This window comes from Diceros bicornis, chromosome 4 (genome assembly GCF_020826845.1).
Source record: "Diceros bicornis minor isolate mBicDic1 chromosome 4, mDicBic1.mat.cur, whole genome shotgun sequence".
NCBI classification, from domain to species: domain Eukaryota; kingdom Metazoa; phylum Chordata; class Mammalia; order Perissodactyla; family Rhinocerotidae; genus Diceros; species Diceros bicornis.
In genome coordinates this window covers 51617797-51630429 of record NC_080743.1, presented here as the reverse complement: position 1 = coordinate 51630429, position 12633 = coordinate 51617797, and the positions used below count along the sequence as shown (strand labels likewise).

The 12633-nt window shown below is 43.0% G+C and overlaps 1 long non-coding RNA gene across 1 annotated transcript; it reads left to right on the top strand.

Moving 5' to 3' along the window:
- The first annotated feature begins 3444 nt into the window (after positions 1 to 3444).
- Positions 3445 to 9872, top strand: LOC131402587 (uncharacterized). The gene is made up of 3 exons (XR_009218800.1): positions 3445 to 3551; positions 6217 to 6315; positions 9411 to 9872. It is a non-coding gene; the product is annotated as an uncharacterized LOC131402587 (long non-coding RNA).
- Positions 9873 to 12633: the final 2761 nt, after the last annotated feature.

The window sequence follows — 12633 nt, the reverse complement described above, 5'->3', positions numbered from 1 at the left end:
GAGTATATGAATATCCTCTTCTCTAAAGATCTTTCTCTAAAACTTTTACATTCCATTCATGATCCCTGTTCTATGTCAATTATCATATTGGTGTTTCTACATTGGACATTTTCTAATTCACTTCTCCTATATATCTGTAGTTGCTGTCATTGTGCTGTGGAAAAGAACATTCCCTCCCCCTTCCATATCGTTAAAATTTCTGTGTTGACTGTCACTGTCGACTTGTGAATTTTTTACATTCAATACTATAATCTATGGTAATCATGACTGATTTTGGTAGGTCTAGGTATAAATTAATATAAATATTTTTGTTTCTTCTGTTCATATTTATATGCTAAAGTTTCCCACATATTTTAGGGTCTATTTACCCTATGTAGTAGATTTTATTTGCTGTATTTGCTTCTGCATGTTATTTGTTTTCTTTGTCTGTGTGTGCCTGTATGTGTGTGTTTTCTTTGGTATTTAGGAAAGATTGTATAGCTAGTGTTTAACATGGCACTAAAACTTTTTTTAAAAAATATCTTTAGTCCCTTATTAACTTATCAAACTTCTAATGTTTGGTTTATAAGTTTTAAATGATATCTCAACTTCAAACTTTTGACACTATTCTATTTTTCCGTTTTTGTCCATCTTTTCCTGCCACTTCTTATAGTATTATTTCAACCTGGTGAAATGTATAGCATTTCATTTTTCCCATCTTTTCCACTCCTAGATTTTTGTTTTAGACCTACAATTAAATCTATTCAATGATGACCTGCTGTTCAAAAGTCAGAACACTCTTGTTGGGTGGAGTTCATCCTTAAAAGACTCCTCAGGATGGAATCAGGACTCTGAGTGGTGCATATTTAATACTCTTGTTCTATTGCCTTGATACATGGACAGCTTGGCTGAATATAAAGTACTTACCCACAATGACTTTCACTGAGTTTTGAAAAAATATTGTCTTGCTTTCTATGTTCTGCTGAGGTGTAGAATATAAACTGATTTCCTCTCCATTATAGGTGAATTGGCATTTTGGGGCATGGGGCCAGGTCTGGAGCTTCCAAGGAATTTTTTTTCTTTTTCTTTAAAATCTATTAGTGCTAAGACGATAGGTCTTAGAGTTGACCATTCCTGTTCTATTTCTGTCAGGTATCTATGATTGTCTCTGATCCTTTCTCATCACCTTGTAATCATTTCTGTTCTGTTTGTTGCTTTCATGTCTTTATTCTATGTCGCTTATATATTTAGACAAATATGTTGCCCTTATGAACTTTGTCATTTAGCCTCTTTTTCAGAGAACTCTCATTTGCTTCAATTTTTTCCTACGGTCTGCCAATTCTAATTTCTTTTTTGAGTTGTGTTTTTCTTATGTGAAGTTTTGTTTCTCTCGTATGTACAAATTCTTTGTTAGGAACATTTAATTCAGATAGGAATATCATTTTACAGTTTTCCTATGTTTTGTGATTGATTTTGAGGAATATTGTTTCATGAGCTGTTTTTTTCTTCTGTCACCTTGGAATACATGTCTGCCATGTGATTTTCATGCTAACATACCTAGGTTTACCTCAACAAAAAACAAAAATTCTGTGTAGGAACAGATGAGTGCTTTGACTGGGTCAGTCGATTTCTTAGGTCTAGATCTCTCTCTTTGCTGCAGTTCCTCTAATAGATGTAAGGTTTGGGGATAGGCATGGTGTGTGTTCTGATTTGGGGGTTCTATTTTCTTCCAGGAGGACCTCTAATTTCTACCAGTTGCTTCATTCTTTTCTTCACCAAAATACTCTCAAGACACTACCTTCATCCAGGTCTCCCAAACCTGGCACCAGCAATTGTGCCTCTGCAAGATTGTCACCTCTGGTCCTCTGCACTGTGGAACCCCTTTCAATTCCCCAGTAGCCAGAGCTGTGGTCACCCAGGTCTCAGGCCTGCTCTGAGTTTATCACACCCTCTTTCTGTGGAGAATTTCCCTGTGTTCCCTCCTGAGCAGGCCCTCCCTGCTGTCCTCTCCTCTAGGTGCATGGTCTTTACTGATTCCTTTACTGCTGTGTGGCTCCCAGACCTGGCTCAATGCAAACCCATTGGAGTCCACAGTGTTCTCTTGGTGGTTTGGAGGCAGGGTTGTGAGTGGTGTTTTTGACTCTCTGTGTGAATCCCTAGCCCTTTGAAATATGTGTTGAGAGATTCAGCTGCCATTTTCCTAGGTGGGCCTTTACTCTTTACCATTCTTTTTCAAATGTAGAATTTCAATAATACACCAAAGTAGACAGCATTATATAACAGAACATCCCATCTCCATGTAATAGCTTCAACAATTATCAACTTATGGCTGAACTTGTTTTAATACAATCCCACCTATTTACCTTGTCCTATATTATTTAAAGCAAATGCTAGACATCATATTTTATCTGTAATTATATCAGTATGTTTCCCCAAATGAGGATTCTTTCTGAAAGGATTATCATTATAAAATTACAATTGTTCCAGGTGGTGCCCTCTAGATGTCGCCATGATCGGGACATTTATATGATTCAGCTGCCGGTATAAAAGATTGAACCAAGGCCCACTTTTGCGGTTCTTTCACATCCTCCCATTCCCGGCTTCCTCTAGTGCTAAAAACTAATAGTGCTCTTGGTGCCCCCAGTACCGTGGGGCGAATGCCTTCCTTAACTGAGAATTTATTGGGCGCCTGCTAGTCACCAAGCCCTCCTCCAGGCTAGGGGCTGCTTGGCGAGCTGACTCCACGTCCTGCCCCGGGGAGCCTCCTCTGGAGGCCCCGAGAGGGGGCGGTGCGGTGGGAGCACCGCCGCTTCCTGTCCTTGCCTTGGAGTCCGCCTGGACTGGGGGAGGCGGGGGGCGGGCGCTCACTCACGGTGAGCGCGATGGGCGAAGCGCAGGGAAGAAGGGCACACGGATGCCTGCGCAGAGCCCAAGAGCTGGAGCAGGCAGGGAAGGCCCTGCGCCCGGCGTTGGGGCGTCGAGTGCCCACACACTCGTGCCAACGCCCAAACGTGCCCAATATCGAGACTCTGTATCTCCAGCGCCGCAGGTTTTGAATGTGTTTTCAGGAGAGGATGGAGGGGTTGGGGAGCACGTTCTCACCCCATGGCCACAGTACAAGGTTTTATAATCCTTGATCTCGGTGGTATAGTCAGCGAGTACGGCTGGCTGTTAACTGAGAGGGTGGCGATTCAAGCCCACCGCGGGACCTTCTAGTCTTCACTTATCTCCTTTTCAGACTTCCGGTTCTCAGAATTGACCCAAGCCTCTGGAGCTGCTTTCACCTTTCAGGCAGCGCCCTCACCCTGTAGCGCATAGTTCCTGCCCTCGCTCTCCTTCGCTCTGCGGGCGCAGGGGGGGCAGCTGCGCAATCTCAGTGTCCTGAGGGTTCCCCGAGTTCTGCCTTGCGCGCTGGTTTCTCCGCATCCTTACCAGATGCCGCTGGTCTCTGCACCACTTGGAGCGCCATGGCCACTTTGGCCTACCTGCTGCGACATCTGGATTCCAGGGGAACTGCCAGGGTCAGAGGCTGAAGGCACAAGCATGGCAATCACCGCCTGGTCAGACTCCAGGTTGGTGTATCTCAATGCCCAGTCTTCACCACAAGATTCCGGGAGGCCACCAACACTTCGATTGGAGAGTGTTGCATCCTTCCTTTTCTTTTTGATCAATAGACGTTATTTTTTACAACAGTTTAGGTTTACAGATAAATTGAGCAGATAGTACAGAGTTTTCATATACAGCACTGTTCTCCCTCACACAATTCCCCCACTGTCAGTATCTTGCATTAGTGTGGTACATTTGTTACAACTGAAAAACCAATATTAGTACATTATTATTAATCAGGGCCCCTAGTTTACATTAGAGTTCATTCTTTGTGTCATACAGTTGTATGGGTTTTGACAAATGTTCAACATAATGTCATAAAGCTGCTGTAAACACTCATCTGCAGATTTTTTTGTGACATAAGTTTGCATCTCATTTGGGTAAATACCTAGGACTGTGATTGCTGGATCAAATGGAAGATTTGGTTTTGTAAGAAATCAAAGTAACTGTAGCATCTTGTGTTCCCATCACTAATGAATGAGAGTCCTATTGATCCACAACCTTGCCAACATTTGGTGTTATCAATTCTAATAGTTATGTAGTGGTATCTCAGTGTTGTTGTAACTTATAATTCCCTAATGACTAATGATTTTGAGCATCTTTCATGGACTTATTTACCATCCCTATATCTTTTTGGGGGAGGTGTTTGTTTAGATCTTTTGCTCATTTTTTAATTGGGTTGTTTGCTTTCTTATTGTTGAGTCTTAAGAGTTCTTTGTATATTTTGGATACCAGTCCTTCATAACATATGTGTTTTGCAAAGACTTTTCTCCCAGCCTGTGGCTTGTCTTTAATTAGCTTAACAGTGTCTTTTCACAGAGAGGAAGTTTTTAATTTTAATGAAGTCCAACTTATCAATTTTTCTTTCATGGATTGTGCTTTTGGTGTTATACCTAAAAAGTCATCCCCAAACATAGTCACCTAGATTTCCTCCTATGTTGTCTTCTAGAAGTTTTATAGTTTTACACTTTACGTTTAGGTTTATGATCCATTTTGTGAAAGGTATAAGATCTCTGTCTGGATTCTTTTCTTTTCACTTGTAGATATCCAGTTGCTCCAGTACCGTTTGTTGAAAAGACTAGCACTATACTTTCTCCATTACATTGCTTTTGCTCCTTTGTCAAAGATCAGTTGACTCTGTTTATGTAGATCTATTTCTGATTCTGTTCCATTGATCTAATTGTCTGAGTTTTCACCAATTCCACACTGTTTTGGTAACTTAGCTTTATAACAAGTCTTGAAGTTGGTAGTGCCGATCCCTTGGGGATTTTTCTGATCTTCATCATGAGAACCTGCTCAGGCTCCTGGAGGTAAAACTCACAAACGTTTGGGGACCTCCCCCAAGTCTGGCCCCCCCCCCCCAGGAGTTTTAAATTCTCGAGCTATTCCACATCAGCTTCCAGCAATGGGTTAATTACCATTTAACTGTTCCTACCAGCTGCTGGCTCCAGCAGCTTCTGTTTCCAATAAGCTGTGATTCAGTGCATTAGCCTGTCTCTCTAAGTTTAGAGGGGGCAATTTGCCCTACGACCTGCATTCTCTTGTTTATCTAAGAAAAGCTGTTGAATTTCAGTTTGCTCAGCTTTTTTTTGTTGTGAGAATGACGTCATGACTTCCAAGCCTTTACATGTTGGAGTAGAAACCTAAAGTTTCCTTTTTCTAAAACAATTACATAGATGTGATGTTAATGGTATGTGTCAACTTGACTGCACCAAGGGGTGCTCAGATTAAACATTATTTCTGAGTGTGTCTGTGGGGGTATTTTGGATGAAATTAGCATTTGAATCAGTGAGCTCAGTAGAGTAGATTGCCTCCCACCATGTGAGTGTGCATCATCCAGTTCTTGGAGGGCCCAAATAGAACAAAGATGGAAAAGTGCATCTCTTTCTTCTTCCTGCCTATCTGCTCCAGCTGGGATGTTGGTCTTCTCCTGTTCTTGGACTGGGATTTATTCCATTGGCTCCCCTGGTTCTCAGGCCTTGGGACTCAGGCTGCAATTACACCCCTGGCTTTCCTGGGTCTCCAGCTTGCACATGGCCAATCATGGGCCTTCTTAGCTTTCATGATTGCGTGAGTCACTCCCTCATAATAAATCTCCATTGGTTCTGTTTCTCTGGAGAACCCTGACTAATACAACATAATAAAATTCACTAACTGTGAATGTACAAAGTCAGTGATGTTGGATTTAGAGAGTTGTCCATCACCAGAGGCCAGTTTTAGAACATTTTCTTCACCTCCCCAAATTCCTTTGAGGCTCTTTGCAGTCAGTCCTCATTCCTGGTCACCGTAACGGGATCTGAGGAGATGAAAAATTTGGAAAACAGACACCATTAAGCTTCAATTTTTATTAGATTGGGACTTTATATAATGGATCATTTCCTTACTTTAATGACAGCTGGAGGAGAGATTACATTCTAGGGGCTTGGTGGGAACTTCGGATGGTGGCTGTTCTGTTGCTCTCCTTGAATTGGTTTGCTTATGCTGGTAATACGGGCTTGCTATAAAAGCTTGCCTGGTGAGCTCAGGAGAACAAGGAGCTGAAATACATCTGCCATAGGAAATAGGGATGGATGATGGATTCGCAGATAATGTCACATGGAGTTAAGTATTATACCCTATTTATTCTTCCAGAGGTTTGGTTTGTAACATTAAGAAGACATTCCTCCAATGCCTGAAATGCCCTTCATAGTGTCCTTTACGTTACAAGAGCTTGGGAACAGTCACATGGAGGTGAGCACAAGATTTTTAATCTGGTTCTTTGATTTTTTTGCTTTACAGGGATTAGCATACATGTTTCTGAAAATCAAAAAACCAGGAGATAGAGATAAGCATCTGAATCAGTTTTCTACTGCTGCATATTAACGGATTACAAAAACAGTGGTTTAAAACAACACACACTTATTATCTCACATTTCTGTAGATAAAAAGTCTGCAACAACATGGCTGGGTTCTCTATTCAGCGTCTCACAAGGCTGAAATTCGGGTGTGAGCTGGCTGCGTTTTCATCAAATGCTCAGATTCCTCTTCCAAGCTCACCACAGTTATTGGCAGAATTCATTTGCTTGTGGTTGTAGGACTGAGGTCCCTGGTTCTTGTGCTGGCTGTCAGCCAGCAGCCAGTCTCTGCTTCTAGAGGCCACCTGTACTGTTTCTCATGTGGCCTTCTCCATCGTCAAACCAGTAACGGTGCATTGAGTCCTTCTCATGCTTGACTCTCTCTGATTTGTCTTCTCCTACAGGCCAGAGAAAGCTCTGGTCTTTAAGGAGTCATGTGATTAGATCTGGCCCACCCACATGATCTCCCCATCTTAAAGTCAGCTGTGCCCTAGAACAACACCATCAGAGAACCGTGACTCACGACATCAACAAGGTCCAGGGATTTGGGTAAGACATATTAGGAGACCATTTTAGAAATTCTGCTTACCACAGTCCAACCTCTAGTTCCCAGGGATCCATGTCCCTTCCAACTGCAAAATACATTCACCTCCCTGCTGAGGTTTCCCAAGGTTCGTCCCATGGACGAAATTCAGTTCAAAGTAATAAAATATCGTGTCAATCTCATCAGCCCAAAAGTCCAAAATCTCATGTAAATCATCTACATCAGGTGTGGATGCGGCTCCTGAGTGTGTCCAGTAAGCACAGCTCCTGGGCAGAATGCCCCTCCATCTGTCCACCTGTGAAACTAAAGAAACAACTTACTGTGTCCAATGTGAAATGGTTGAACAGACATGGGGTAACAGTTATTCTGATTCCAGTTTAAAAGGTGGAAAATGGAAAGTATAAAGAAGTCACTGATCCAAAATAATTTGGAAATCCAGCTGAGCAAACTCCAGCAGGAATTCTACAATGAGGTTTCAAGGCCTGGGAATAATCCACTGTGACATGTGGCTTTGCCTCTGGGCTCTGTGCTCCCCATTTGATTGCATCTGCATTTAATTCATTATTATTTGTTTCTTTCTTCTCACACTCCTCTGGCTCTACCTCTTCCTCCTCATGGCAGCATCCCCCCCTTAATTGATCAGTATGTCTTGCCCACCTGAATAGGTCTGATATTGACCATGTCATGGTTCTGACTCTCTCCCACTAGGGAGAGATCTCATGCTCCTCTGGGATCCTCTTTATTGACCTGATTTCTATCAGTCATGATTTCTTTCAGCTCACACAGGTGGCTTAGGAGAAAGCCCAGAACTGATCTCTGCCATCCCTTTCTCCAAGAGGAGAATAAAACAACAGAGGTCTTCATAAAGAAATGACCTGTGGGAGGGCTGAGATCCAGTGATTAGAGCAGAGGAGAAACGAAAGGACAGTGGAGGTGCTAAAAGCCCAGACTGCGGAAGCGGGGTCCTCTTTGTGTCCCACATCCAGTAGGAACCCTTCTTGGAAAAGGGGACATTTCCCATGGAAAGGCCACGTTGGACAAGGGATTTGCTTTGCTCCAGCTGAGTCATTGTTTTTTTTGTGTGTGTGAGGAAGATCAGCCCTGAGCTAACATCCATGCCAATCCTCCTCTTTTTTTCTTTTTTTTTGCTGAGGAAGACTGGCTCTGAGCTACCATCTGTGCCCATCGTCCTCCACTTTATGTGGGACGCCGCCACAGCATAGCCTGACAAGCGGTGCGTCGGTGCACGCCCGGAATCCGAACCCGGGCCACCAGCAGCGAAGCGTGGGCACTTAACCGCTACGCTACCAGGCCAGCCCCTAGGATGTTTGTTTAATGGTCGGGCTTTTTCCTCCCATGAAAATCTCCTTGCAATTTTTGTCTGAAATGCAGTTTCTTGGGTCTTCTCTCCAGAGGGTTTTAACAGGCACCATGTTGACTCTGATGTAGGTGTTCTTTAGCTCTGCAGCTGGTGCCCAGGGATTGGAGCCCTGTCTGCTGCATGATGTCCCATTTAATCACTCAACAATCATGGTCAATGCTGCCTTCTCTATTTTACGTTGTACTTTCTTCTCTATTATAGATTATATGTCATATTTTCTTGTCTTTTATACTTGAGAAGGGTATGCTTGAAGAGGGTAATGGAATCACACTGTAAGGCACACGTGGTACATGGTGGTGCTGTATTCGAATCTCAGACTACCTTTCTAAGGCAATGAGCACTGACTCAAATTAGCATTTGGCTGAAAAGCCAGTTGGGAAAAGAGTACTTTGGTAAACATTAAGTATTCCAAGTGCCTGTTTTCATCCACTTGACAGATATTTACTGAGTGTTTTATCTGGCGGGCTCATGTGGAGGTCTTGGGGAGACAGGGTAAACAGGGCCGACAGAGTGTCTGGTCTCAGGAAGAAGACGTTCTGGCACGTGAGCCAGACGTTTCACACATGATCACATGAGTCCATTTTATTTCTGATTATGATAAGTATTATTAAATACTTTTGTGTCCTCTGATCCCCATATATCAGCCAGTGATTAAAAACTGAACACAAATAAGAAGTACATAACTGTGGGAAAAGATTTGTCCCAAGAAAGGCCCTTCTGATATTTTTGTTTTAACAGTGGAAATACCTATGTCTGATCCAAAGTTCTCTGAAATTTATTTCTTTAAGTTCATGGAAGGTGTGGTAGGTGCTTTGGATAGGGACGCTGCAGCCAAGGCTGTGTGGGGAGCTCTGCTGCCATCAAGTGGTGAGGGAGCTTGGGAAAATCTAATCTGTCTGGGCCTCAGTTTCCTTATCAGGAAGATAAGGCTCTTATTCAGATTCTCCAAAGACCCTTCCTGCTCAGTTTTCTCTGAGTGCATAATGGACTGAGATGCATGTTAAATGTGCTCTGGGAACTGCAGCTGAGACCTGGCCTTGGTCCCTTCTCTGTGTGTCTCCTGCAGGATCGGGAGCTGAGCCCACACACTGAAATCACAGAACAGAGGGAGCAGATGGAAGAAAGAAAATTGGCAGGTTTAGAGGGCGAGAACAACCCAAAGAAGGGCCAGGTAATATGGAGCTGGATTTGCCAAAGGAGGTGAGAATAAGCACAAGTTGAGTTCAGAAAAGTCAAGGGAAACTGAGGAATGTGTACAGCATCGTGCGGCTCCTCAAGGAGCAGCCTGAGCTGAGCAGTGAGGACTGGGATAGTAACTTACTCGACAGTGAACCTGTGCACCTGCTAGAGAAATCCACAGAATGGATCAGGATTTGTTTCTACTGCTGGGAAGCACCAATTCCAAGAGGAGGAGGATGTGACCTTGAGGCTTTTCCCAGACTCCCCCAGCCTCGACCTTGGAACTGCCCTCACAATGGATGCCCTTCCAGTAAGTGTGGGCTTAGAGAGATAAATGATGTTTGGAGAAGGGTTGGAGATGACCATTCTTACCTTAAACAGTCCTGCCCGAAGGTCAGGAGGGGCCAGGGTAAGGGAACACTTGCATCTGAAGCAGTGATACTAATATTCTTCTGCATTTACAGTTGGTAAAGCCTTTATAAACAAGATCTCTTAAATATTTACTGAGTGCGTAATTTTCCTTATGCTGTGTTAAGTACTTGGCGTTCAGATTATCAATAAAATTTCCCTGAGGAAATCAAAGCAGTGAGAGGAAGAATACAAACAGATAGTTTCAACACAGTCTGGTAGCTCTGCTAAACTGTGTTGTTGTGGCAGCCCAGAAGATGGCAGGGTAGGCCGAGGACATCTCTTCCTAATGACAGGGTGAACCACTGAGAGGAATCCCTGAGGATAGTCCTGTCTTCATCAGAGCTGACCACAGGTGAGTGTCATAGGGCATGGAGTGGGTAGGGCAGCCTCCTCTTTAAGGAAGGGGATATGCTACATCATGAGAGAGGGGAGAGCATCCCTCACAGGACATTTGGGACAGGAATGTAGTAAGATAATTAGAGATTTGCGATGGCTTTTATCTGGTCAGTGAAGGAACGTCGCTGAGGGCTTCCTCAGTGCTTGGGTCAGTGCTAGGAGCCACGAATACGGAGATGAATAAAATATTCCAACTTTCACAGGGATCTGAGTCTAGTAACCAGGAAGACATGAGAAATGTAGTGGTGGTGGGTCATTGGAGGGAGTGGCCAATGCTGTCTAGGGATGACCTCAGTGGTTGTCCTCGACCCCTTCTGGTTTTTCCCAACAGCTGGATGACCTGTCCTGGCCCAACAACCCTGGACCTCAGCCAGTTTTCAGCCTCTCTGGCTACAGCCAACACCTGGGCTTCATGTTGGCTCAAAGCAGTCAACACTACCAAGGTCTCCAGAGGAAACTGCTCATATCAGTAGCTGCTATTTCCTGGCCAGCTGGATAAACACAGAGGCAAGTTTAACAGGTCTTGCAGGTTCATCCATGCTATAATGATCAGATGATCTGTCTTCTCTCTGATAAGTTAAATGCTTTCCAGACTTCAGGAGTGTCTCTCCACATCAAAAATAATTTCAATATTGACCATATTTCTAGAATTTTAGAACTTATTTATCCTCAATTTTCAGATCAAATACCTGAAGTACAAAGGGAGAAAAGAAACTTCCAAGTTTATGGTGAGAATGTAGGGGCTCTGGGGCTAACATCCCAGCTTTCTGATTCTCATGTGGTTGATGAACACAATGACTTTGTACTCTTAGAAACAGAGTAAATAGCACCCCTCTTTTGCCCCACTGTTAACCTATCTAATTCTCTAAACTAGAACAAATCAGCTTATCTAGACAACCTGGATTCTAAGTTAGTTAAGCCAATGAGCATATTTACTGAGCCCCTGTGGGTAAAGCATTGTGCTAATTATACTGGGGGATACTGAGGGAGGATATACAAATCCTTACTGAAGTGAGCTGAAAGGTGACTCTTCTCAGCTTAGCCTGGGTTGTCTGTAGATGAGAACATCAATAACAGACACCAGTGAGCTCATCCTGGTGAAAGGAGGAAGAGGATGAATGGCAGCTGGATGATGGCACTGTGCTTTCTCCTTCCCTAAGTGTCAGGTCAAAAAGCATCTGAAGCATGTCCTTCAGGGAGTGTCCCAGCTGTCATCATTGAAGTCAGAAATCCTTGGCATGGGACCCCTGCTTGTGTTTCATTTCACACATTATATTTTGATCATAGGAAAATCAACAGAAGGAGCACAGAGATGGACTTGAAAAGACTTAATAATGCTCTCTGGGTGGGCCATGAATAGGAAAATGGTCAAGGGCCAGCACAGAAAATGAAGTATTAGGGAATATAATGCATGGGTGGGATCAAGTGTAGTGTAGCGAGAGAAAAGTGGTTGCATTTAACAGCACCTAATGATTTCTGGAGAAAACAAATTCCCAACCTGACCCTAATGTGGCCCAAATGCCAAATAACAGACAACTGCTTACTTCCATTGATCTTACAGAAACAGGAGTCCCTTAATGCACTTAAACAAGCTGGAAAGTGGCTCTGCATCTAGGGCCATGCAATGAAACAGATCCTATGGTAGGTGGCCCAAGAAGAGGATGAACTGAGTTTATGACAAGGTCCACAAAGTGGTGGAGAAAAAGGTTTGGGGCTTTTGAAGTTGCAGATGAGCTGCCTCACAGTAACATTACACCATTCTGGAAAAAAAATACTTAGCAAAATTTCAGACTCAATGGACACTAAATATTTAGCCCATGATCTGCAATCATTGTGTCACAGATTATCTACAGCTGGCTTTGGCCAACAATGACTTTTTGAAGAGAGATCAGGGATCAGCACAACAGCACACACACCCCTGAAATGGAAATGATATATTCAAGACAAGAGAAAAAACAATAAAGAATGAACTTCTTATTTTCAAATTTTAGTCTCTGACCTAAGCAAATAGTTGAGTACCATAAATGTTAACTATTAATGATGCTCACAAATATGCAGATTTAAACACATCCTATGGTGACGTTGAGGAATAACAAGGTAAAACAGCTTTTTTTTTTTTTTAACAGATATTAGAATTGTAATTCAAGATGTCAATGGAAGTGGCAAGTAATGTTAGATCATCTCAACATCCAACAGGAAACAGGTAAGAGAAGGAAGGAGATAATCAACCCAATGATAGATTATGTGTAATGTAGATAGTGATTGATTGCTTGGTTATAAACTAATTGGAATAAATCTGTTTA